This window comes from Geotrypetes seraphini, chromosome 4 (genome assembly GCF_902459505.1).
Source record: "Geotrypetes seraphini chromosome 4, aGeoSer1.1, whole genome shotgun sequence".
NCBI classification, from domain to species: Eukaryota; Metazoa; Chordata; class Amphibia; order Gymnophiona; family Dermophiidae; genus Geotrypetes; species Geotrypetes seraphini.
The window spans coordinates 292,713,919-292,736,294 of record NC_047087.1 but is presented as its reverse complement, the minus strand read 5'-3'; the positions used below and the strand labels follow the sequence as shown (position 1 = coordinate 292,736,294).

The 22,376-nt window shown below is 42.1% G+C and overlaps 1 protein-coding gene across 1 annotated transcript in view; it reads left to right on the top strand.

Moving 5' to 3' along the window:
- The first annotated feature begins 3,423 nt into the window (after positions 1 to 3,423).
- The window catches only part of SEMA4G (semaphorin 4G), a 330,270-nt gene continuing 311,317 nt past the window's right edge, over positions 3,424 to 22,376 (top strand). Inside the window, exon 1 of the mRNA XM_033943303.1 lies at positions 3,424 to 3,544. The gene's annotated coding sequence lies outside the window, so the exon portion shown is untranslated. The remainder of the gene's footprint in view (positions 3,545 to 22,376) is intronic.

Below are 22,376 nucleotides of genomic sequence, written 5' to 3'. Positions count from 1 at the left end.
AGATGTAATAGCTTCTCTAATTGATGCTCTGGAGCTACTGGGTAAATTGTATTTGATCCCGATTATCTGAGTGATTAGGATGGATATTCATAGGGGATATCATGAAAAAACTTGCTCCTTTGGTGGTACTCCAGGCCTGGGACCGAAAAACCAAGACCTTAAGGAGGCGATTGTATAAAACAGGGGTCTCAAAATCCCTCCTTGAGGGCCGCAATCCAGTCGGGTTTTCAGGATTTTCCCAATGAATGTGCATGAGATCTATGTGCATGCACTGCTTTCAATGCATATTCATTAGGGAAATCCTTAAAACCCGACTGGATTGCGGCCCTCAAGGACTTTGAGATCCCTGGTATAAAAGGATGCCTTCATTAAGGCACGCCAAGGTGGATGGTAGGAACTTATCCTACAGTGGGGATCTTAGGTTTCTTCTTTCCTTTGTTGTATAAAACAGTGGTTCTCAACCCTGTCCTGAGGACCACCAGGCCAGTCGGGTTTTCAGGATAGCCCTAATGAATATGCACAGAGCAGATTTGCATGCCTGGCACCCACCATTATATGCAGATCTCTCTCATGAATATTCATTAGGGTTATCCTGAAAACCCGACTGGCCTGGTGGTCCTCCAGGAGAGGGTTGGGAACCACTGGTATAGAATACTGATGCAACCCAGTATTGGGATACCTAACATTTAGAGCAGGGGTAGGGAACTGAGAGCCATATTCCAGTCGGGTTTTCAGGATTTCCTCAATGAATATGCATTGAAGCACTACATGCAAATAGATCTCATGCATATTCATTGGGGAAATCCTGAAAACCCGACTGGAATACGGCTATCGAGGACCAGAGTTCCCTACCCCTGTTTTAGAGGTGTCAGGATGTGCATAACTTATAGTATTCTGTAAATTTCCTGCATAAGTGGGAGAAACAGCTATGCAAGAGTGTCCCGTTAACATCACTTCCAGGTGCTGTGCATAAGAAATGATGACAGTGGGAGAGACGATGGGGTCGTGAGGAGCACATTGAAGTTTTTGTTGCTCGCAGCGGTGAACAACTAGAGGTATGGTGGAAGGGAAGAGGGGCATGCGTGTGGCAGGGGGAATCCGGAAAGGAGCGGGGTGGGGTGGAGATGAGGGAGGGGCGTTACCACCCCGGGCACCTCTCACCCTTGCTACGCCACTGAGTGTACCTGTTCTTTCAATCACTTCCTTGTCAAGAATTTGCTGATAGTTCTAAGAAGAAGGCTGAGACTATAGTCTCATCACTCGATCATGTTAGTTTGCCAATGAGTAGAGCCATGCTGATGATTCCATTGGTTAAGAGCAGTGGCATAGTAAGCGGAGGGGGAGACCGCTCTGGGCCCAGTCTAGGCCGACACCTCTCCGCCTGTTTCTTGTATGATGCACCTCCTGCTGCCACCATGGGCAGGGAGCAGTTTGCACCTTAATTTCCCTTGTGCCCTGTTTGACTGTACGGATCGTACAGCCTTTGTGATGGTTCTGTGGCTAGGCCCTGGCCATGCTCCACCCGTGTGCCCCCTTGCAAATGTGTTCTGGATAAGGTAAATGATTTGTACAACAGTGCCTAAATGCCCTGCTAGGAGGTAAATGGGTATGTGCACCCATACACTCATAGGTGGTAGTATCCTAAAATGGTCACCTAGGTCAGTGGCAACCCAGCCAGTCAGGTTTTCAGGATATCCATAATTACCGGTAAATAGTCATAAGAAAGATTTTGCATGCAGTAGAATGTCCAGAAAACCTGACAGACTGGTGAAGTGTTCCTAGTGGTGGTGGTGGCAGCATGTCAATGTGTTGAGAGGAAGAGGTGGTCTGGGAAATTCTGCTGAGCAAACTCCGGGCCCATTTCCACCCCCCAGTTAGTCCACTCCATTCAACTGGTTCACACACTGAGTTGGTCTTTGGGTGTTGTGCCTGGGTAGTTGTTTTGGGATCTCTTCCAGTGGTTTGTCAGTATCTCCTTCTGGGCCAAGGAAGGAAACTTTGTTAACCTTAGCATTGACCTTCAGAATATGTTTGTAACAGCGCAGCTTGTGTGGCATTAGGCTATGTAGTGATCGAAAGAAAAAAACCAGACCTTTGCACATTTTTGCACTATATGGTGGGTGTATGAGGAGATTCACATTTCCTGCACAGCTAAGTCCGTGTGAAGTTACCTTGTGCTGTATTTGACATCTAGGAAGGTCTCTGTTTGGAAGGAAAGATCTAAACTTAAAAATGAAGTGGCCAGAAGTTATGGTAAAAGCAAATAGTGTAGCTGGTTTTAAGAAAGATTTGGACAAATTCCTGGAGGAAAAGTCCATAGTCTGTTATTAAGACATGGGGGATGTGTCTGCTTGCCCTGGATCGGTAGCATGGAATGTTGCTACTCTTTGGGTTTTGACCAGTTATTAGTGACCTGGATTGGCTACCATGAGAATGGGCTACTGGGCATGATGGACCATTGGTCTGACCCAGTTAGGCTATTCTTATGTTATGTTCTCATCTGTAGGGGCCTTTGTTTTCATTTCTTATTTTAATGTATTTTTTTTCTGGGAACTTATCAGTGTTTTTTATAATGGGAACAAAAATGGAAGAGAATTAATGTGTGTGGGATGAGGGGGTAACTAATTTCTTCAGCTAAATAATTCAATCCACTTCAAACAGACATAGGAGAACTCACGCACCATTCACACACCCTCCAACCAAAAACGTCAAAAGAAAAAAAACTGTTCGACAACCTCCTAGCCATTCGAGCTGCAACACTCGACCCCCAACTCTACAACCTATTGACCTCGACCACAGACTACAAAACCTTCAAAAAGAAATAAAAACCCTTCTATTCAAAAAAACACATAAAACCGAACTAACACAATCAGAACTGTCCCAAGCATCACCTGCAACTACTTCATATGTACTTCTGGTGTCATGACAATTCAGACATAATTTATGTTATGTTATGGTATGTTTGGAATAATGGTTACATATATGAGGTTCAATAAAAGAAACTTTTCACTGCCTGTTTCTATTCTGACCATTTATTCCGTTTCATGGTCATTACAAAAAATATTTTTTTACATGGGGGGGGAGGGGGGGAATAAAAAAAATGATGGGCCCCGGGTGCCACATACTCTAGGTACGCCACTGCATCCAGTGGAGGCAGTGCAGGCAAAGTTGTAGAAATCTTGACAACCAGACTTGCTTGATGTGTCTGGAGGTCTGGGTTGAGACCCCCCTGCTACAGAGTAACTAACGCAACTGGTCTCCATGTCGGACTCGGAACGGTAACTAGATATAAACCAAAGCCGCTTTCATCGCCCGCAGTTCGCTAATGCCACGTCCTGCGCGCAAAAGGAAGGGGGCGGGGCTCCAGCTCCAGGTAGACTCCGGGAGGCGGCAAGACAAAGGAGGAGGAGTCGTCGTTGGAGAGGAGGCGGGGTTTGCAGTGGCTTCTCTTGCCAGCCAGGTGGCGAGAGCGCGCGCGTGTGTGCGCGCCCGGGTAAAGGGCGAGAGAGCAGTTCGCGGCGGCAGTCAGGCTTCAGGAGCAGCGGTAAGGCCGGGGAGGTGGGGGGGAGCGGACAAGCTCGTGGCCGTTTGCGAGGCTGGGGAGCGAGGTAGTTTCCTGGAGGGAAGGCGCGCGCTACAGCGGGGTGAGCGCTGCGTCAGGCGCGCCTGGGGGGGGCGGGGTACTCCCCCCCCCTGTCCCTCGTGCCTAAGGCTGCGGCTGTCGGCGGCGCGTGCGAGCGAGCGCTTCGCTTTTGATGCGGTGCTGGCGGCGGAGGGAAAGTTTGCCTCGCTGCTTCGTACGGTTTTCGGTGTTCTCTGCGTTTTGCCTTTTCTTACGAAAGGGGTTTTTGTTATTGTTGCTGCCTGTGACAGATTGAAGAGCGGGGTTGTCGTGGACGCTTTCCCGTGGCGAATGCTGATGCTTTGTGTTTATAGAATTGAGGGAAAGAAAACGCGCCAGCGAATTGCTATAATCCTCGCACGGAATAGACAAGATGACAAGAAATCCTCTCTCTCCCCCCACCCCCTTTTATTCAGGGATAATCCTACTACAGTATATTAGAATTCCAGAGGGCTGGAGAAATAGCCAAGAGCACGGGAGACTTTCCTGACTCAGCCAGTGTTCTGTCATTAACATACATAGTAACGTAGTAGATGACGGCAGATAAAGACCCGAAAGGTCCATCCAGTCTGCCCAACCTGATTCAATTAAAAAAAAAAACCCATTTTCTTCTTCTTAGCTATTTCTGGACAAGAATCCAAAGCTCTACCCGGTAGAAGCTCTCTTGTGTGTCAGTCCAGCTCATTTGTTAAGTCCAGGGTAATTTTGTATTGTGTGTGGCGTCCCCGATCATTCTGAAATGAGGGCCCCTATGTATGGGGTATCTTGAAGAAGTAGAGGCAGGTTAAAGGAAGGATAAAAATCCCCAGGAACTGCCTGGAGGGGAGGGAGCCTATAGCTTAATGACATATGGAAAGTTGAATCCAAGCAAGCAGCTGTGAGATCTGTCTCCTGGGTGGTTTTTTTTTTTTTTTTTTTCTATGCTACATACAGTAGGCCAGGGGTGTCAAAGTCCCTCCTGGAGGGCTGCAATCCTCAGGATTTCCCCAATGAATATGCATGAGATCTCTTTGCAGGCGCAGCTTTCATGGTATTCTAACAGGTCTCATGCATATTCATTGGGGAAATCCTGAAAACCCGACTGGATTGCGGCCCTCGAGGAGTGACTTTGACACCCCTGCCGTAGGCTTATTTGGGCTTTTTGGAGCTAGGCCAGTAGTCGCTGTTGGACTGACTTTAAACACTGTTCTGGTTTCTTCACCCTTTTTAGTTGGGATCTAGGAAAGTGCTACTTGTTTTGCCCTATTCTCTCCCCCCACCCCAAATGTTTAAATAGGAAGCATACCCTGTAGAAAGAATAGTTGTGAGGTGCTGGAGCTGCACTCCTGTCCTTGTGCTCTATTTGGAGGAAGTATCTGTAGGAGATTGTCTGGTACTTTCAGGCATAAACTTGTTTTACTATTTCTCCCTTCACCTTTCCACTTTACTATTTAATTCCTGTTTACCATCGTTCCCTTATATGTATTTAATTGTATGTAAACCTTTTTGACTTGTTCCCATTAAATGAGTGGTATATAAAGCCTAAACAAAAAAACCCCAAGTGGTCTATATAAACAATATTAAACTCAAAAAATATCAAAAATCCACTCCAATGGTGAAGTGCAAACTATCTTAACACAAGAATTCACAACAAAAAATCGTTGACAAGAGATTGCTGTGAAAAGCCTGGAATGCCTAAATGATGGCCCTGACGCAGCGGACGAACATCTAAATCCGCGAAACGCAGATAAGTGGCTTTTCAACGCTAACTTTATTGAAATGATCGTATGGTCACTTTTTTTCAGTGCAGTGGATTAGTGTTTAAACATTTAGAGAAAAGTGTGCGTCAGATAAGTATTTAAAGCTACATTAGCAAAAAAATATTGAAATAAAGTATTTAATTAGTGTGACTGAATCACGAGTGTCACGTTAAAAAAAGAACAGGTTTTTGGCCAATGATCGGGGCAAGGAGCAGACAAGCTACAATGAATTTTTCAGTCTGTGACTGTGCGTAGGCTCCATTTCTGAGGCCTTTTCCTGGTATAAAATAAAAGTGAATTCTTGTGTTAAGATAGTTTGCACTTCTCCATTGGAGTGGATGTTTGATATTTTTTTTGAGTTTGGTATACAGTGGTGCCTCGCATAACGAACGCCTCGCACAGCGAACGCTGCGCACAACGAACTTCATGTCTTGCTTCCTACAACGAACTTCGTTTCACACAACGAAGTCGCCTGAGCTGCATCCTTCCGCGCAGGCACTGCGCTTAACTGCCCTCTCTCCGCCTGGCTCCCTGTGCAGTGGCGGACCGTCGGCTCGCAGGGGCCCGGCGCCTACTGCTGATGCGTTGGGGGGGGCGGAGCTACTCTCGCCGCTTCCCCGATGCTAGAAAAAAAAAAAAAATGAACAGTTAAGTCCCAGTTTTTGCCGCTGAGACTCTGCCCTCTCTCACTGTAAAATTAGACTCTACTTAGTCTGTCTTTAAATTTAAAAAATGTGTGTTGTTTTAAAAAACAATTATGTTTTTAGATGTATCTAAATAAAAATAATAACAAAAAATTTATCTTTTTTTATGTCATCTTAGCATATTTTATGCTACAGAACGAATTATTTTTTTAAACTTGTATTGTTATGGGAAAACGCGTTTCACATAACGAACTTTTCGCATAACAAACTTGCTCCTGGAACCAATTAAGTTCGTTGTGTGAGGCACCACTGTATAAAGCCACCATAAACAGTCTGAGGGGAGGGGAGGGGTGGCTTCATGGAGTGAAGGGAGGGAGTTGGTTAGAGAGAGCCTTATACTGAAGATACTTTGGACTTGCCAAAAAGTGTTAAAGTTCCACATCGTCGGACAATGTACCTTTTAAAATAGAAATCGGTATCGCAGCATTGGATACGTTGTATGGAGAGGTCAGTTAACTAAATGTTAGTCGGCAGATTAGCATTTTCGTACTGAAAATTTTTAACTGAAATGTTAGGCAGCTGTTGGTAACCAGTATTGCAATAAGTGGACAAGGTTACGTGACCGAAAACGACATGTATATTCTTCTGTTCGTAGAGCATAGACCTGTGTGTCCTTACCCAACCTAAACTCTGAATAACAGTCAAGAAATCACGTGCTCCCTTGTCCCAGTGTACTTTCCATGCCTACGACACTCTTAATTAACACATTTTGTGCCAACAGAGCTGAACGCGTAAATCTAATATGAAAGTTCTGTACAATATGATTCCCAGCTCTTCAGGAGAACTGAGCAGACTAGATGGACATATTGATTTATATCTTCTGGCGTCTCTGCTGGGGGGCACATCTCACGGGTTTGGTTTTTAGGATCTATGCAATGAAATTCCATACTCCAACGTTTTCCAGCCTTGTCAAACCTAATGCAACGTCTGTGTGTGTAAAACAAAATGTGCAGCATACTGGAGTTTGCAGAGCAAGTGGCATGAATATATGATGCCAGAGAACTTGTGTGTGTGGGGGGGGGGAGGAGGGGGAATCTAGGAAAGCCCCACTAGAGGCTGGGAAAACTCCAAAAGGTGCTGTATACATATAAATCGGGGGTAGGGAACTCCGGTCCTCGAGAGCCGTATTCCAGTCGGGTTTTCAGGATTTCCCCAGTGAATATGCAAGAGATCTATCTGCATGCACTGCTTTCAGTGCATATTCATTGGGGAAATCCTGAAAACCCGACTGGAATATGGCTCTCGAGGACCAGAGTTCCCTACCCCTGGTATAAATCAAGCCAAAGAAAATCATCAAAATGTTCCTCAGAAAAACAGGGGAAACCAAGCTGCAAAGAAAACTGTATAATTGATGATTTTGGTCTTGCGAATCTATTGAAATCTATGTAATTCACAGTGAAAGTTATGTGGTGTGGACCCGACACGGTCTTTGTTTCGGTTAAGGATAACCTTCTTTTGGGGTTCCGATCTGATACCGCCACAAAATTAAAGTATGCTACAAAAGCATCCAAAGCACATCACTTTCACTGTGAATTAAAAATGGATTTACCAATTGATCTGCATCACTTTTTATTGTGAAGGCTTTTTAATAAACTTTTAAGACCAAGATGATCGACTTCACAGTTTTGAATTCGTACAAATCTGACGTGCGAAGACTCAGTTTCAAGTTTATTTGATTATTTGATTAAACGCCTATCCAAAATACTAAGCGTTGTACAATAATAATTAAAACATTAACAGAAGTACACAGAGACTAACATCTTAACATACTTCGGGGATTTTTTTTTTTTTTTGTTAATCTACAAGGACACAATAGGAAAAAGGGGGGGAGAACTACAATATTTATTAAGAAAAGATACAGCAAAGGAAAGAACAATGGGACGGGAAATCAAGAATTGCTGGACTTGAAACGAATAGTCAATTATAGGCATCTTTAAAAAAGAAACTTTTTAAACTATTTTTAAATTTCTGTAAATTGTGTTCAGATCGTATATATATATAGGAAGAGAATTCCAAATCGTGGGGGCGGTTACTGAAAAGATTGTATTATGTCGAGTACCTATTATTCTTAAGGATGGGATATTAAGAGTATGCTGTGAGGTGGATCTTAGAGCTCTCGGAGGGTCATATGGAATAAGAAGTCTGTCAATAAATGCTGGGACATGTGTTTGTATTGTTTTGAAAGTTAGAAGTGCTATTTTAAATGTTATTCTATATATGACGGGTAACCAGTGGGCTTTTTGTAGAAGAGGAGTGACATGATCATATTTATTTGAACCTGATATAAGTTTGATAGCTGTATTTTGAATCAATTGTAAACGTTTTATATCCTTTAGATTTATCCCTTTTAGTAGAGAATTACAGTAATCCAATTTGGATATCACAAGGGAGTGAATTAATGTAGTAAGGGATTTGGCATCGAGAAGGGGGGGCCAAAGATCTAATCATCCTTAATTTATAAAAACAGTTTTTAACTAGAGCACTAATTTGTGAGCGAAATGTGAGTTTATGATCGATTAGCACACCTAAAATTTTTATAGTAGTGGTTGGTTTAAGTGGAGTGTTGTCAATTGTAATAGGAGCAGTTAAATGTAACCCTTCTTTCCATGAAAATAGCATGATGTTAGTTTTAGTAATGCTTAGTGAAAGCATATTTGTATTTAACCTGTCATGAATAATGGATAATTTTTGATTAATAGAAAGAATGTCATTTGGACTTGCAGGGTCTATGTTGTGTAATAGTTGTAGGTCATTGGCGTAGGCATAAGCTGTAAATCCAATTGATTGACAGAGAGTTAGAAGGGGTGCCAGATAGATATTAAACAGTAAAGGAGATAGAATAGAGCCTTGAGGAACACCGAAGTTGGAAGAAAATGATTTTGAAATGGAATTATTAAAATGAACTGAGGAAGATCTGTCGGTGAAATAAGATCTAAACCATTCCAGAGCTTGATCAGTTAATCCAATGGAAGCAAGTCTTTGTAGTAGCAAGAGGTGATAGTAAAAACTTCTACTGGTATCTTTTGTTCCTGCAACATTGGCTTGTTCCTGCAACATCGCATTGGCTTCCGATCCCAGCAAGAATACAATTTAAATTCTACTGCCTACTATTTAAGACTTTATACGGAGACAGTCCAAACTACCTGAATAACCGCCTCATCCACAACACCTCGACCAGACATAGAAAAACTCACACCTCCATTCCCAATTAAGGAGATCAAATGGAAAAAACTATATGATGGCCTCCTGGCCACTCAAGCAGCCAAACTAGACAACCAAATTGCCAATCTACTGACGGCATCCCTCGACTACAAGACCTTTAGAAAAGAAATAAAGACCATACTCTTCAAGAAAACCCTGAAAAAAGAAATAATGCCACAAGTCTCAAACTCCACCTCTCACTAAAGCCAACTACCCCAAACAAATAGCCTTACCCATTTCTTACTCTCTTTGAAAATGACCAATTTTCTTTATTTTTTTTTTTTTTGTAAGTTCTTGTTGTAATACACCCTGGATAATTCTTTTGTCATCCGCCTTGAACTGCAAGGTAACGGCGGAATAGAAATCCCTAATGTAATGTAATGTAACATGCTGACAGAAGAGCCCAGCTGCTGGTTTGGATCTTAGGGCTGAAAGTACTCTGGTTGGGAAATATGAGCATACACCAAATCTTTAATGTAGGCATGGGATTTGCATATTCATCATGGTTGTCCAGGAAGCCAGACCGGCTAGGTGTCCCTCCAGAATTAGGTTGAGAAACATTGATCCATATTTGCTCTTGATTTCTTCAACTGGGTAGTAGACTTCCTGAAATCATATTAACCCAAACCTTTGTATTTCTTCCTTTTACACTTCTCCTTCCGTATTCACGGTGGATGTGGGCGGGACATAGCCACGAATACAAAAAAAAACCCCACAAATAACTTTTCCTATGTTATTCGCATTTTTTCTGTAAAAAAAAAAAGCCCTAATAAAGGCAAGCCCCCCCCACAAATAACCTGACCTGCAGCGTTGTAACTTAAAGCAGACTTAGCTTGCTGATGAAATCCAATAGCTGGAATACAAGGCACATAAAGGTTTTGAAGTAATATCCGCTACCTTCTGCTATCCAACACTCTTGCCTCGAGTCTAGACCATTCCATACGTGGTACCCTGAACACCCGAAGCATTGATCTAAATTGAACACAGTTTCGCTGGCAGCTAGAGACAATCGGACAGTACAGGGGTTATGATTCAACAGTCTACTTCTCGGAACTTCAGTTGGAAGAAAGATGGCTGAGGGGAGCAGCGATTTCCTCAATGCAAACGCCGGGAGCAGTGATGTAAATACAGCTTTGTTTGATTGTATTACTTCCTGGATCTCTCTGCCTCTCTCAACTTCACTTCCGAACTTTGTTACAGCTTAAACTAGTACTAATAATTACCTCATTCATTCTACTTTATTTTAGTTTATTTTAACCGCACCAACTTTACCAGGCCTTCTTGCTCCTCTGAGAGACCGCCGCCGCACAGCGGCGGCGCGGACGACTCCGCCCACTTCTCCCTACCGGCCTTCTTGCTCCTCTGAGAGACCGCCGCCGCACAGCGGCGGCGCGGACGACTCCGCCCACTTCTCCCTACCGGCCTTCTTGCTCCTCTGAGAGACCGCCGCCGCACCGCGCCGAAGGAGCGCACCTAAGGAGCAGGTCCTGCTCCTTTATGCGCTCCTTCATGCAGCTTCTTCTGACCCTGACGGCTTCTATTCACTCTTTCTTTCTTTTTCCTCTCAAAACTTGTTCAAATCCGCCTTCCTTTCTTAGAACCATATTCCTTTTATGCTTTCTTCTACCTTCATTCCCCCTTATTTATAACTTAAATAATTCAAATACAATGTCCACTATTCCCACTATTTGGGGTCATCGACATTCCAAACATACTTTTCATTCAGCACCTATCACCATCCGTCCCAGACAATACATCACCATACCATTACATCCACCTAATTCCTTTAATCTCAAACAACACGATTCTTCTTCTAAACTTAACTCTGGCCTGATCAACGTACGCTCAATAAAAAATAAATACCATCTAATTCATGATACCATTATACAACACAATCTTCAAATACTATGTCTCACTGAAATCTGGCTAACTACTGGAGAAGAAGCTTACCTAACCCAAGCCTGCCCCCCTAACTACAAAGCTATTTTCCAACCCCGTCAAAATAAAAAAGGAGGTGGTCTAGCCGTTATTTACCATTCTTCAATTATCCTCCAATCTAAGACTACCAATCTATCTTCCAATACACTATTAGAAACTCTTCATTTCTCTATTACACGCTCTCCTACTCTCAACTTTCTTCTGATTTATCTACCCCCTCCAATATCAAAACTCTCACTTGCTTCCTTGATCACTGCAATATCTGATTTCAATATCGCCTATCCTGAATCTATAATCCTCGGAGATTTCAATATTCATTTTAACTTTCCAAATCACCATAATACTTCCGAACTACTAACTCTGTTCTCTGACTTATCTCTTTCCCCACTCATCCATACACCTACACATTCTGCCGGAAATACTCTCGATATGATCCTTAGTCCTAATTCAATCAATCATCTATTCCAAAATTTCCACTTTCTCTCAGTACCATGGTCAGATCATACTCTTATCACTTGGCAATTTGAATTTCCTCGACACCAACATCTTGATCAACAAACAACTAATAACTTTATTATCAGCGATTTCAATAAAATAACACTTTCCGATATTCAAGCTTCTTTTGACTTAAATCTTAAAGATTTTTCTTCCCTTCCAATCACTGAACAATTCCCACTCTGGGAAACTTCTACCACATTCCTACTAGATTCCTTGACTCCAAAATCTGATAAGAAACCCACCTCTAATCAATGTTCTAAAAAAAAAACAACAAAAAAACAACAACATCACCCCTGGTACAATGAAAAATTAGCCCTTCTCCGACGCCAACTTTGGTCAGCCGAAAATAAATGGCGTAAGACACGCCTTAACAACTATCTAATTCTATTTAAAGAACAATCTTACCAGTACAAAAAAACTATTCTACAAACAAAAAAAGACTACTATTCCAAGCTCATTTCAACTACCCGTAATACATCTACCCTCTTCAGTTTAGCACAGTACCTTTCAAAATATTCCAAAAAAAACCAAAACCCCCCTATCTCTTCTTTACCATCAGCAATAGAACTTTCACAATTCTTTGACACTAAAATCAAAGATATAAGATCACTATTAGGTCCCTCATTATCTACTTCTTCCTCTCAAATTTCGGATAACTCCTTTGCTAAATTCAAAATGCCCTCTTTATCTCATCTATTTCTTATATTACAATCTCTTAATTCCTCTAATAACTCTATGGAAAGTATTCCTCCTTTTCTACTCAAAAAATTCTATTCTTTTTTCGGGCCATATCTGTGGGAAATGATTTCCAAATCTTTCTCCGATTCCTCCGTTCCATCCGCTTGGAAAACAGCTCTTGTCTTCCCAAAGCTTAAACAATACAATACAGATCCTACACTACCTAAAAACTATCGCCCTATAGCCAACCTACCTCTAATCTCTAAACTTACTGAAAAAATTATTCATTCTCAATTAACAGAATTTTTCGACAAAACTCACGCTCTTCATCCTTGTCAAACTGGATTTCGCTCTTCATACTCCACGGAACTATCTTTACTAGGTCTTATTTCAACTATACATTACTATCATGAACATCAGAAATCTGTTATTTTAATTTCTCTAGACTTATCTTCAGCCTTTGATACGATTGACCCTCCTCTTCTTCTGTCCAGACTAAAAGACTGTGGTATCACAGGCAGTGCCCTTTCCTGGTTTTCATCCTACTTTCATGAACGCTTCTCCAAAGTCCAAGTAAAAAACGAAACCGCTCCAACCATACCACAAACATTTGGAATTCCACAAGGTTCTATTTTATCTCCCTTACTTTTCAACATATTTCTATCTCCTTTTCTTACTCTGGCACAGTCTATAGGATTTACAATATATGCCTACGCCGATGATATACAGCTTCTTCACCCTATCAATACCTCCAACATCTCAGACATAAATCAAATAAATAATAAATTAAATACTATAAGTGACTGGCTATATTCAAATAAACTCTCACTTAATGTTGAAAAATCTTGCGGGCTTCTTCTACCAATAAAAAGATCTGAATCACTTTTAGGAACAATATCAATCAAATCTCGACCTCTCCAAATGGAAAACAAAATAAAACTCCTTGGTGTTATACTTGATAGCGAACTTACTTTCCATGACCATATAAGTTCGGTCGTAAAAACTTGTTTTTTTAAACTCCGTACCATTAGATCATTATGCCCTTTACTAGACACTGACTCAATTAACATACTGATACACTCCCTAGTCATTTCCCACCTAGACTACTGCAATTCTCTTCTAAATGGACTTCCTCAAAAAGAGCTCCGACGTCTTCAATTAATACAAAATTCAGCTATAAAACTAATATACAAAAAAGGAAAATTTGAACATGTTACTCCTCTACTCAAAGAGGCCCACTGGCTCCCTATCACTCACCGCATAACCTACAAAATCATTCTACTCTCATTTAAAATTAAACATTCCCATCAACCACTATTCCTCGATAAATTACTGATTCCACAATGTTCCCCCCGCACACTTAGATCTACTGACCAAAAACTCCTTTTCATTCCTTCTCTCAAAGATTTCTACTACACCCGAAAAACTAATTTTGCAGTAACCGCTCCTACACTATGGAACTCTCTTCCACAATACTTTCGGGACGAACAAAATCTAATTAATTTCAAGACTGGCTTAAAGACTTTCTTATTCCAAGACGCTTATGACCGTCCCTAGATCCCTTTCTTTCTTTTTTACTTCGTTTTTTTTAATACGAATAAGTAATCGCTCCAACAATGCTACCATACCCCATTTGTTCAACCCTTCCCCCACCCTTTCCTATCTTAACTAATATATGTAACTTCTCCCTTCCTTCCCCTCCTATCCTCACTTTCCAGTCAGTCTAGTTAATGTCATTTTCGTTCACTTCATCGTATTTAATTATTATTTACTTTTACTATATTTTGTAAACCGGCCAGATATTCATTTGATGGTCGGGATATCAAAAAATTAATAAACTTGGAAACTTGGAGGTACAGCCAGGGAACAAAAAACCACAGTTAATGAAACTGCGAATACGGAGGGGGAAGTGTACTCTGTTGTTTGCTCTTGTGTTGACCTATTTGAACTTATCAAGTGGCTTGCAGGAGATACAGATGCATGGACACACACGGAACGGAAGTAGATTCTCAAAGTGAGGGGTTGACTTTATGGCCCTCTTTCAGTTCTAGTTTTGTTAGTTTTGCCATACAGCAGACTTTGGTCTTCTGTTAAAACTTTGAACTGTTATTTCTCCATGTAGCAGGACGGACGCACATTCTTGACCCCTTAATATAATTACAACATTCTCTTGGCTTGAAAGGAAGAAAAATATTTGTATTTTTTTTCCATTGAGTCTGGAGAACTTCAAGGCAAAGATACAATAAGATAGAAGAAAAAAAAAACAACAACTGTCCTCAACTTTTCATTTTGTGTTCCCTTCAGGAATTTAATGGGTTCTGTAGGAGTGTGATTTATTCAGCAAATATAGCAAACTGATTGCTGGAGGATAACGAGCAGTACCCCCAGCTAGCAGTGAGGAAATATTCTGCAGAAGACTCTCAAAGAAGTATTCAAAGGCAAGGAGGCACTCCAGTCGAAGATCAGACTTGTCCATGTACTCATTTTCTTAGTGGTCAGTTATGGATGTCAAAGTTTGGACACTATGGAAACAAGACAGAAAGAAGATTGACTCATTTGAACTTTGGTGCTGGAGAAGGATTTTAGGTGTGCCATGGATCGCGAGAACCATCGATTCTGGAAGAGATCACTTGAAGTCCAAATAATTGTTACAAAAACCAAAACACAAACTGCAGACCACGTGCAAGATGCAGGCACTGTTTATTACTATATTAATGCAGTATGGTAAATATACCACCTTATTACCAACCAAGGGACCCAACACGCTCCGTGTTTCGGACAACACCTTCCTCAGGGGTCCGTGGTGGATAAGGTATATAACAGACTGCAATGAACGAATCGAACAAGTGCCGTTTCCGACTTAAAAGCTAAGAATTGCGTCGCTATCGCATGAAAAAATAATTGTTACAACTGTCTTCATTTTGGTCACACCATCAGAAGAGAGAGGTTCACTGGAGAAGGACATCATGTTTGGGAAGATCGAAGGAACCAGGCGAAGAGGGTGACCTTCAACCAGATGGCTGGACATGTTGAAAGCAACTGTGGGGACGACGCTAGAGGACCTTTCTGGACTAGCACAAAACGGATTTCTTTTTAGATTTGCAATTCATCAAGTCGCAAGGACTCGAGCATGAGTCGATGGCACCTCACAACAAGAACTCCCAATCAATGATAACGTTAGTTATGCCTGGGAAGAAAACAGCTTTTTGTGCAGCCATATTAGTGTATTTCTGTAGCACTGCAATCGGCATGTTTATCATGCCATTTGGTATATCTTAGCTGTATGTTGAGGTATATTGGAAACCTGTGTGCTGGAGGGGGAGGGAAGAATTTTTTAAAAGAGGACAAAATGTTGCCACTTGTTGAGCATAGATTCATTAGTTAGCTCAGAGAGCAGCAAGTACTGTATTTGCCGGCGTATAGGATTCACTTTCTTCCCCTCAAAATACACTTAAAATATGGGGTGCATCTTATGCGCCAGTAATCAAAATTGAGTTGATATTTCAGTCAGTCTACACAAGTCCCTCCTTGAGGGCCGCAATCCAGTCGGGTTTTCAGGATTTCCCCAATGAATATGCATGAGATCTATGTGCATGCAATGCTTTCAATGCATATTCATTGGGGAAATCCTGAAAACCTGACTGGATTGCGGCCCTCAAGGAGGGACTTTGAGATCCCTGGTCTACAACTTCTGGTTTATATTAATATACAGTCACGTTGTTTCTGCTCTCTCTCTCTCTCTCTCTCTGACGCCTCGAGGTCTCACAAGTACACACTGTACACACGTGTCTTGTTTCTGCTCTCTCTCGGACGCCTCGAGGTCTCACAAGTACGCACTGTACACACGTGTCTCGTTTCTGCTCTCGACGCCTCGAGGTCTCACAAGTATGCACTGTACACATGCGTCTCATTTCTGCTCTCTCTCGGACGCCTCGAGGTCTCACAAGTACACATTGTACACACGCGTCTCGTTTCTGCTCTCTCTCGGACGCCTCGAGGTCTCACAAGTACGCATTGTACACACGCGTCTCGTTGTTTCTGCTCTCTCTCGGACGCCTCGAGGTTTCAAAAGTACGCATTGTACACACGCGTCTCGTTTCTGCTCTCTCTCGGACGCCTCGAGGTCTCGCAAGTACACATTGTACACACGCTTCTTGTTGTTTCTGCTCTCTCTCGGACGCCTCGAGGTCTCGCAAGTACGCTTTGTACACGCGCGTCTTGTTTCTGGGTTTTGAGGATGAAGATTAAAAGGTATTTAATTATAGTATTCTCTAGTTACATTTTTTCTAGACATAAATAACCATAAAATGAGTACAGTAAATCTTTATGAAAATTCATGAAAAAATGTAGAAAATTATTGTTTTAAGTGTATAAAAAAAGGTGTGTGTGTGTCTTATATGCCGCTGCATCCTATACACCAGCAAATATGGTACTTTTTACTGGAAAAAAGGTGTACAGAAAAGTCTCTCTTCTTTGAAGTTTCAACAGTTTATAGTAGAAATGGCCTTTTTTCACAGTACTTCCAAGGAGACTTCATTATTTATTCAGTTGCTTTTTAATTCAGTCTTTTAAGTGCATTGTAGATATAACACTAGATCATTTATTAAAAAAAATTCAAAGGTTAGACTCTTTCTTTAGTTATTTTATATTACACTGGAGATCTGATCTAAGGTGGATTCACTTAATAAAGTTAATATCTTGGACCCAACATCTGCTTTTTATCGGGTCTACAGTGAACCTTTCTGGTATAAATTGTGTGGGGTTTTTTTTTTTTTTTTTTGCAACACAGCTTTCTCGCTCAGATTCTTTTTTCAGTAGATCAGTATGTCAAACTTTTTTAGCTCCAGCACATTAAACGGAGCAAATGTTTTTTTGTGGCGTATTATGACTGAAATTATAAAATTGCAAAACCAACAAAAAATTAGCTCCCCCCCTTTTTTTTTTTTTTTTACAAAATCATAAAAAAGTTTTTACCGCCAACTGACATGCTGAATGCTCTGCTGCTCCAAAGCTCATACAGTCCCTATGAGCGTTGGGAGCAGAACAGAGCATTCAGCGCACCTACAGCTGTAAAAACCACTTTTGCAGTAAATTTGAGATTTATTTTATGTTCTTTTAAGCTATATGTGGGAGATTGTAACAAAGTTGAAACTAAAGTATAATACAATATAATTGCTAATCAATGTGATGGATATGTTTTTTTTAAAGTGTAAATTAATTCAAAACGTGGCTTAATAGTTGTCGAGCAAACCTTCATTTCATCACCATCTGTATTCGTTCTCTTTTTTTAATTCAATTTAATTTCTCTCACAGCTGAAAATCCAAGTTCACAAAGATAAGATTCAAATGGTAACAAAGCCTTTATTGCTTTGTTGCTCAAGCTAGGATAACTACTGCATAAAAAATAAAATTACTTGCCATTAGTTTTCAAGGGCCAATCACGTCATAGAATGATGCTTGTCTGGGCGGTTGTATCCTTGCACTCATAATATTGACGGACTTGCGTACGTGTCATCTATTCTAGTGCAGGGGTGGGCAATTCCGGTCCTCGAGAGCCGGAGCCAGGTCAGGTTTTCAGGATATCCATAATGAATATGTATGAGATGGATTTGCATGCACTGCCTCCTTGAGATGCAAATCTATCTCATGCATATTTATTGTGAATATCCTGAAAACCTGACCTGGCTCTCGAGGATCAAAATTGCCCACCCCTGTTCTAGTGTACACTTATGAAGGGAAAAAGTAAAATTATTGTAACTCATTATTCTTGGGAGTTGCAAAAGTGAAAATGAGGACATTACAGATGTTGATGAACTCTGCAGCTAGATCGATCACAGGTACTTCTAGAACAGGGGTTTCAAAGTCCCTCCTTGAGGGCCGCAATCCAGTCGGGTTTTCAGGATTTCCCCAATGAATATGCATGAGATCTATGTGCATGCACTGCTTTTTAATGCATATTCATTGGGGAAATCCTGAAAACCCGACTGGATTTGGCCCTTGAGGAGGGACTTTGAGATCCCTGTTCTAGAATGATTCATATAACACCAGTATTGAAGCCGTTGCACTGGTTACCAATACAACAAAAAGTCCAATTCAAAATTCTTTCCATTATATAGCACAGAAACAGTGCTGGCATCCTTGGTAGATAATATATGTAATCTTTTTAGTAAAGGTGCCAGTGCTTTGATTTTGCAATTGGACTTGAGTAGTGCGTTCGATCTTGTGGGATCATGGTAAATTGTTGGAATGTCTGGATGCTATAGGTATACACGGCCAAGTTTTGAAATGGTTCGAGGGTTTTCTTAAATTTAGAATTTATCAAGTAAAACGTAGGGGTCCTTTTATTAAGGCGCGGTAGGGGTTTAACGCACGGAATACCGCCAGCCGGGCTAGTCGCTAATGCCTCCATTGACCAGGCGTTAGTTTTTTTGCTTGCCGCGGGGGTTAGCGCGTGTTGAAATGTCTGATGCACTGACCCCGCTAGCGCAGCTTGATAAAAGGAGCCCTTAATAATGAGCTCTCGAACAGTTGGAGTAATCCATGTGGAGTACCCCATGGGTCTCCTCTCTCCCCATTGCTTTCTAATGTTTATTTGGCTTCTTTGGCTTCTCAGTTTAAAATGAAACTATTTAGTTACTATTTTAATCCCTGTTTATACTTCTCTTTCTCTAGTAAATCAAACTGTAGTAGAGATGTTACAGATAATTGAATTTTGGATGTCAGAATTTAAATTAATGCGGGAAAAACCAAGATTTTCTTTGCATCACCAAATTTAAATGAAGATGTTACACCAGTTGTTGTAAATGATACAACTTATAGCATCCAGTCAACCATAAAGATATTTGACGTAATTTTAGATCGTTCTCTTACATGAAAAATCAGGTTGACTTGTTGGTTCGAAAGGGAAGCTAAGAGCTATTAGAGCATACTTTGATGTTAATTCCATTTGGTTGCTGGTTCAATCACTTATACTTAGTCAGTTAGACCAGTGTTCGTCAACCTTTTTACACCCGTGGACCGGCAGAAATAAAAGAATTATTTTGTGGACCGGCAAACTACTAGGACTAAAATTTAAAAACCCCGTTTACGCCCCATCTCTGCGAGCTCGGTCCCCGCAATCCATCTGATCCCATCTGCACAAGCCGCAATTATGATTTTATATTGAACGTATTTTATAAAAAGGAACAATATTCTGAACAATTGTGATTTTATAAATACAAATATACAGAGCACGGACCAGCAAAACCCTCTACTATCAAGAAAACTGAACAAGCCAAGTTATTATAGAATGCTACATAGAAATATCATGCTAACAGAATACTGCAGTCCCCAGTTATGTCTCTAGTAGGATATATATTTCAAATCTGATATATTCTAATGACAAAATAGAAATAAAACTATTTTTTTCTACCTTTTGTTGTCTCTGGTTTCTGCTTTCATCTTCTTTTCACTCTTTTCCTCCAGCATCTGCCCGTTCCATCCAATGTCTGCCCTCTCCCCCTTCCATATGTATCTGACTTATTTCTATGCCCCTCTTCCCTGTCTATCCAGCCTGTTCCTCCTCTCCTTTTTACATCATTCATTCCAGCTTCACTGCCTTCTTCATTTTTATCTCTCCTACACCAGATCTAGCATCTTTATCCCTCTCTCATTTCTCTGCTGACCCCCTTTCCAGCATCAATGTATCTCTACTTTCTCATTCCTCTCTCTCCCCTTTCCCTCATCTGATCTCTCCATTTCACCCTGACCCCCTTCCCCTCCTGTAATCTCCCTGCCAGCTGTTTCCTTCCTTTTTTCTTTCTCCCTTCCCTCCTTCCTTTTTTTCCTTCTCCCTTCCCTCCTCCCTCTATCCAACATTAACTCTCTTCCCATCCCTTTCCCTCCTCCCCTTCCAGCAGCATCTCTCCTTCTTCTCCCTTCCCTACTCCCTCTATCCAACATTAACTCTCTTCCCATCCCTTTCCCTCCTCCCCTCCCAGCAGCATCTCTCCTTCTAACTCTCTCCAAGTCCAGTAACAGCTCTCCCTTTATCCAACAGCTTCCCTGCCTCCTACAGTGGCTGTCTCCCCTTCCAGCAGCTCTCAGTACTTGCCTGCAGGAAGTTGCCGGTAAATCACTGCCCTGGCAAATAGGAGAGCTGGTGGGAGGGGAGACATGATCTTGCTCGCACACGCTGACCATCTCCCTCCACCTGCACCTGAATCTGCAGCTCTCTCCGCGGCCCTCTTCAGCAACTCGGCAGGGGCGGCGATCAAGACAGGCTGCCGATGTCGGGACCTTCACTCTCTGAGTCCCGCCTATTTTGTTTCAACTTCCTGTTTCCGAACAGGCGAGACTCAGAGAGGGAAGGCCCCGACGTCGGCAGCCTGTCTTAATCGCCTGAGGCTGGGAGGAACATTAGTCAGCAGGAACCGCAGTCGGCACGAAATTTAACTGCCGACTTGATCTCGCCGGTCCTGTGCAGACCGGCAGAAATTTTCTGCGGACTGGCGGTTGAAGAACTGTGAGTTAGACCAGTGTTCTTCAACCTTTTTACACCCGTGGACCGGCAGAAAAAAAAGAATTATTTTGTGGACCGGCAAATTACTAGGACTAAAATTTAAAAACCCCCATCTCTGTGAGCTCGGTCCCCACAAATCATCTGACCCAACCACACAAGTCTCAGTTATGATTTTATATTGAATGTATTTTATTAAAGTATAAAAAGAAACAATAATCTGTACAATTGTCATTTTATAAATACAAATAATTCAGAGCAAGGATCAACAAAACCCCTGTCTCCCCTCCCCTTCACATATATCCCCTCTACTATCAAGAAAACTGAACAAGCCAAATTATTACAGAATGCTACACAGAAATATCATGCTAACAGAATACTAGAGTCACACATGACAGGAATAGTTTTAGGGGAGTGCAACTAGGGCAACTGCCCCCTGGTCAGAGAGCGCCCTAAGCCAGCTGGAAGCTAAAGAAGCACTGCCTGGGTTTTGCAGTCCCCAGTTATGTCTAACACCAGCTCTAGCAGGATATATATTTCAAATCTGATATATTCTAATCACAAAATAGAAATAAAATTATTTTTTCTACCTTTTGTCGTCTCTGGTTTCTGCTTTCAATCTTCTTTTCACTCTCTTCCTTCCAGCGCCTGCCCTCTCTGTCTCTTCAATCCAGCATCTGCCCCTTCCATCCACTGTCTGTCCTCTCCCCCTTCCATATGGTATCTGTCTTCTTTCTATGCCCCTCTCCCCTTTCCATCCAGCTTGTGCCCCCTCTCTCCTTTTTTCATGATTCATTCCAGCTTCACTGCTCTCTTCATTTTTATCTCTCCTACACCAGCTCTATCATCGTTGTCCCTCTCTGCTTATTTTTCTGCTGACCCTTCCTATCATCAATCTCTTTACTTTCTCATGCCTGTGTCTCCCCTTCCCCTCCTCTAATCTCTCTGCCAGCTGTTTCCTTCCTTTTTTCATTCTCCCTTCCCTCCTCCTCCTGTCCAGCAGTAACTCTCTTCCCTTCCTCCCCTCCCAGCAGCATCTCTCCTTCTCCCTCTCCAGTAGCAGCTGTCCATTTTTTTCCCTTTCCCACAAGCTTCCCTCCAGGTCCAGTAGCAGCTGTCCCTTTTTTTCCCTTGCCCAGCAGCTTCCCAGACTCCTTTCCCTCCTCCCCTCCCAGCAGCATCTCTCCTTCTCCTTCCCTCCAGGTCCAGTAGCAGCTGTCCCTTTTTCCCTTGCCCAGCAGCTTCCCAGACTCCTTTCCCTCCTCCCCTCCCAGCAGCATCTCTCCTTCTCCTTCTCTCCAGGTCCAGTAGCAGCTGTCCCTTTTTTTCCCTTGCCCAGCAGCTTCCCAGATTCCTTTCCCTCCTCCCCTCCCAGCAGCATCTTTCCTTCTCCCTCTCCAGTAGCAGCTGTCCCTGTTTCCCCTTGCCCAGCAGCTTCCCAGACTCCAATAGTGGCTTTCTCACCTCCCAGCAGCTCTCCTTACTTCCCAGCGCAGCGA